Here is a 6,252-nt window from a genome sequence, read left to right on the forward strand (position 1 = left end):
CATTTAAGTCAGGTAATTTATGTGTAGAAATTTTTTTTTATATCTTATTTTTGTGGAGACCTGGATAGATCCTCCTCTGTTTTATTAGCATCTGGCGGGTTCCACTATCACCTGTTAACATATTCACAGTCATCTCACATATTTCCATATCATATTCTCTTTTATCATATCATTCACAACTATTTATGAGATCTTAAAATGAAGTATCATCTGTTGCATTCATATAGAAATTCATAGATAATAAATTACAAGTTTTCATTTCAATCTCAAGTTTAATTTCAAGTCCAAAATGAAATACATCAAAAACTAGTAATTACATCATGACTAAACATAATGAACCAAAATACTAGTCTATACATGGGCCCTACCAAAATACAAAAGACCGACGAGGTGACTCTGGACAATGGCAGATCTGGTCAGAGCTCACAAGGCACCATCGTGCTATTGCTGCATTCTTTGGATTGATCTCCAGTACCTACGCGATGGAAAACCAACGCGCTAAGCATAACGCTTAGTGATGCATAATTTATAATAACAATAATTTAACATTTGAAATAATATCTGTAACTCATAATTTCTGGGTATTTTATATTTTTATTGCTCTTTGGAAATAATTAACATTACCGGGATCTTTTATGATTACTTATTATATTTTAAGTCTTAATTAATTTTTATTAGTGCCCAAGAAACCTATAACAAATTATAAAAGCTGGATGCATGGGTGTATATTGGTTAGATAGCCATATGTCTATCTAGTATACGTCTGTCAGGCACGAGGCCAGCTGTCGGGCACGAAACCCGCTGTCAGGCTTGTAAAGCCAGAAATAAAGTAGGCACAATGGCCAGTAAGAAGGCATATAGCCTGTAGAACAATCATACCAGACATATATTGTCAGTTCATGATTTTCTCGATAGGCAATATTGCTATCTGTAGTCCGTAATTGGTATACCAATTTATCCAAACTAAATAAATAAGTCTAGGTATACTATAGGCAATTAAACATTTTTAATTAATTTAGCATTATTCACTGTTACTATTTTCTAGTACTGTTCATTGGTACTATTAATTTCGTATTAATAGGACATTAGTCCCAATTTACATATTCATATTATTTTTAATATTTAATTATCCTTATGAGTATTTTAATTATCATATATAACATTTTTCCCATGAACCTTTCTTTAGGTTCATGTTGATGTGTTATCTTTATCTAGGAATTTGACTAGGTTAGGATGTCTATTTAGTCACACTTCCTTCATAACAATTGCTCCTCTATGTTTAAACTTGAAGTTCAGTATTGAATCACTGAATTTGGGGTTATAAAACTCAAGTTATGGTCAAAATACTATAACTAGTCCCTTTGCCTCTAAGCTGTCAAGAATTTACAATTTCTGGTCAATAAAGTTTGACCAGTCATTTGATTATTTTATTGTCATTTTTAGACTTAGGTTCCTTCACAAGATATGTTCCTCTATGTCTTAGGGACTCCCAGGTACAATTTCATAAATTTTCAAGGTTTTTGGAATTATTTATGGCCAATTAACTGACCTAGGTTCATGTACCCTGTGCCAACAGGGGCTCAGTTCAGGACAACAACTGTAGGTCACTTTTTGAGATTCTTAAATTCATAATTTGAGGACAGTTCCTAAAACAAAGTTGTAGCCTTGTTTCTTAGGTTTCTGGAAAGGTATGGCTCATCTGAATTGGATTTTTCTAGTGGGAGTTTCTGGGGTCAAGGGAAGTTTGGTCAGATTGCAGGTTTTGATGCAGTGACTTATTCTAACTGTTTGACCTAGTTCTCTTATTTTTTGGGTTTTGGTCAAAACACCAATTTTGTAGGTCTGTGTCTTGTGGACATTTTGCCACTAGTTTCATTACATTTGAGTTCTTGTAGACCAAGTTATGGTCATTTTTCCAAAACTGGTCGGGGTGAGGTTAGGTCCAGCTGTTTCTGGGTAACCTAATTCTGGGCAGTTTTGTGACTCAACTTGTGCTAACAATTTGATTTGGTTAAAGGCAAAACTGGGTCAAATGGTCTTCATGAAAAATGTAGCCCTATGTCTAAGCTTTCCATTGATGTAATTTTAGGTCATTCTGTTCATTTGATCATTTCTGGGTTTCAGTGTTTGGTCATCCGGGTTTGGGTAAAGAATTGATCATGATTTTGACAAAATTTGGGCAGGGTTCCTTCTTGAAAAATGAAGGTTTAGATGTCCCAAAACACCTTCAATTGGCGTCATACCAATTGGGGTAACACAAAGGGAGCTATGGCAATAAAAAGCTACTGGATTCAATAACAACACAACCTACAGAAAATTCACACTCCCAATTTCAATCTCCTCATTCTTCTAAACTCCAAATAAGCATATATGGCACTTATATAAGCATCAATCTCAACTCAACCAAGTCAATTTCAAGTATTTACATAAAGTCCCCACATCATATACATAAACCCTAATTCCAATCACCCAATTTACATAAACTCAACTCTTTTACACTTCATATCATATCAACTATTCAAACATCCTTATGGAACCATTTTTCATTATTTAAAAATAGCAAACCTCACAAGATTCATGGATGCCAAAATTAGGGTTCTTCAATTCCTTTTTATTTGTTTTCATTTTCATGGAATACTCACTCATCTCATCATTCTTATAAGATTTAAAGAAGAGTGGGAGTGGTATTTTTGCACTTACCTTGTGACTTAACTTGCAAACTTTAATTTCTCTTCTTCAAATGAGTATCTAAAGCTTCCTTAGGGTGTGGAGAGTATTTTTTTGTGAAGGGAGGTTAAGGTTTTATGGGGAGAAAGCTTGGGAAATCAAGCTTTAAGCTTGATAACAATGGTGGGGAGGGAGAGACCAAGGGAGACAACAAGGAGAGAGAGAGAGAGAAGAGGAAGAAGAAGATGGTTGGTGGGGTTTTGTCTCTTATGGGTATTTATATATATACATTTATGTGTACTTTATTGTTTTTAAATTTCATAAATCTATTTCCTTTCTTTTTTTTCCTTTTCTTTTCTTCTTTCTCTTCTCATTTTTCAAATTCAAATTCATAAATTTAATTTATGTTAATTATTTTATTTCCTAATTTTTGATTTGACATTTAGGTCAAAATTCACCTCTAGAGGTGAAATGACCAAAATGCCCTTCATGGTGCTCATCAAGTTATTTTTATTATTTATACCAATTAATAAATTCTCTAAATTTTATTTTATTTCTCAAAATTTTTCCTATATTTTTTTAATATTTATTTCATTAATTTATGCCTCATCACTATAGTTTAAGTGTAGTTCCAGACATCCTGACTGTCCAAACAGACATTAGTCGTCGAAACAGTAAAATGTACGGACTACCTACAGTAAGGCCGTTACAAGTACTGCTATCTGTAGTCCCTAATTGATATACCAATTTATCCAAACTAAATAAATAAATCTAGGTATACTATGGGCAATTAAAAAATTTTAATTATTCTAGTACTATTCATGGTTACTATTTTCTGGTACTGTTCATTGGTACCATTAATTTCATATTAATAAGACATTAGTCCCAATTTACATATTCATATCATTTTTAATATTTAATTATCCTTATGAGTATTTTAATTAGCATACATAGCATTTTTCCCATGAACCTTTCTTTAGGTTCATGTTTATGTGTTATTTTTATATAGGAATTTGACTAGGTTAGGATGTCTATTTGGTCACACTTCCTTCATAACAATTGCTCCTCTATGTTTAAACTTGAATTTCAGTTTTTGAATCACTGAATTTGGTGTTATAGGACTCAAGTTATGGTCAAAATACCATAACTAGTCCGTTTGCCTCTAAGCTGTCCAGAATTTACAATTTCTGGTCAATAAACTTTGACTAGTCATTTGATCATTTTATTGTCATTTTTAGACTTAGGTTCCTTCACAAGATATGTTCCTCTATGTCTTAGGGACTCCCAGGTACAATTTCGTAATTTTTCAAGCTCGGTGTAGTGAGTTATGGTCAATGTATTAACCTGGACTCTCAGTCCTATAAGGGCAATAACCAACTTCAGGGCAGTATGTTTGACCCTCTTTTTAGGGGCTTTACACTTTGAATTTGGCAAAGGTGTCTAAATCAATGTTGTAGCCCTAAGTACCATGTTTCCAGATCATATTGGTACATCTCAAATGGAATTTCCAAGTGGGAGTTATGGCCAAATGAACACAAGGGTATCAAATGGCATTCTGGGTTCAACTTAACATTTTCTAGATTTCAATTCCTAACTTTGGCTAATATTTTCCCTAGGATGCAATGGTTTCTAGATCTTGGTCAAAACATAAAAATTATTGTGCTATGTCTTATAAAACTTTTGGCACTAGTTTCACTCAATTTGCAACTTTGGAGACCAAGTTATGGTATTTTTGCCAAAACTAGTCAAGCATACTAAAGGAACAGTATTTTGGACAATTTCTGGGTTGGCAGTTTTAGTGACTCAATTTGTGCTAACAAATTGATTTGGTTAAAAGCAAAACTGGGTCAAGTGGTCTTCATGAAAAGTATAGCCCTATGTCTAAGCTTTCCATTGATGTAATTTTAGGTCATTTGGACCAGTATAGAGAGAGTTATGACCAAATGAACACGTACTGTTCATTTGGTCATTTTCTGGGTTGGCAGTGTTTGGTCATCCGAGTTTGGGCAGAGAATTGGTCATGATTTTAACAGAATTTGGGCAGGGTTTCTTCTTGAAAAATGAAGGTTTGGATGTCCCAAAACACCTCCAATTGGCCTCATACCAATTGGAGTCACACATTGTCAGTTAGGGTTCAACAAACACACTGGACTCATTGAGTCCCAACCTGTAGAAAATTTGATACTCCCAAAATTTAATCTCCTCCTTCCAAACTCCAAATAAGCATATATGGCACTTCTATAAACATCAATCTCAACTCAACCAAGTCAATTTCAAGAATTTACATAAAGTCCCCACATCATATACATAAACCCTAATTCCAATCACCCAATTTACACAAACTCAACTCTTTTACACTTCTTATCATATCAATTACTCAAACATCCTTATGGAACCATTTTTCATCATTTTAAAATAGCAAACCTCACAAGATTAATGGCTGCCAAAATTAGGGTTCTTCAATTCCTTTTTATTTGTTTTTATTTTCATGGAATACTCACTCATCTCATCATTCTTACAAGATTTAAAGAAGAGAGGGAGTCATATTTTTGCACTTACCTTGTGACCCAACTTGCAAACTTCAATTTCTCTTCTTCAAATGAGTATCTAAAGCTTCCTTAGGGTGTGGGGAGTATTTTTTTGTGAAGAAAGGTTAAGGTTTTATGGGGAGAAAGCTTGGGAAATCAAGCTTTGAGAAAGAAGAAAATGGAGGAAGAGAAAGCTTCCATGTTGTCGGCTCAAAGAGAGAGAAGAGGAAGATGAAGAAGACTTGTGGTTGGTGAATTATTGTCTCTTGTGTCTTAAATATATTCTATAATTATTGTACTTTAATTTTTTTTTAAATGCCATAAAACTATTTCCTTTCTTTTCTTTTCTTTCCTTTTCTTTTCTTTTCTTTTCTTCTTCTTTCTCTTCTCATTTTCCAAATTCAAATTCATAAATTTAATTTATATTAATTATTTTATTTCCTAATTTTAATTTGACATTTAGGTCAAAATTCACCTCTAGCGGTGAAATGACCAAAATGTCATTCCTGGTGCTCATCGGGTTATTTTTATTATTTATACCAATTAATAAATTCTCTAAATTTTATTTTATTTCTCAAAATTTTTTCTATATTTTTTTAATATTTATTTCATTAATTTATGCCTCCTCACTATAGTTTAAGTGTAGTTCCAGACATCCTGATTGTTCAAATAGACATTAGTCATCGGAACAGTAAAATGTACAGACTACCTATGGTGAGGGCGTTACACAATCTTGCTTCAAATCATGCTAATCTTGAGGGTACCATAAATCAAGATCCATATGTAATGTTATGTGACAAGAACTATGGGCAAAAGTTGCTTTTTAATTAGCACTTCTAAAAGAGGTAAAGCTAATGACCTTAAATTAGCACTTCCTGGAAGGCAACACAAGTTTTACTTTTAATTATTTGCATTTGTTTATTTCTTTTGTTTTATCACCCTCCCAAACTTGTTTTTCATGTTTATTCACTTTGTAGGTTCAAGAAGCACTTGAAAGGAGCAATGGAGAATGAGCATAAATATCCTCTTGGGAGGGCACCCTTCAAAAGGGAGTATT

The sequence above is a fragment of the Hevea brasiliensis genome, chromosome 5 (genome assembly GCF_030052815.1).
Source record: "Hevea brasiliensis isolate MT/VB/25A 57/8 chromosome 5, ASM3005281v1, whole genome shotgun sequence".
NCBI lineage: Eukaryota > Viridiplantae > Streptophyta > Magnoliopsida > Malpighiales > Euphorbiaceae > Hevea > Hevea brasiliensis.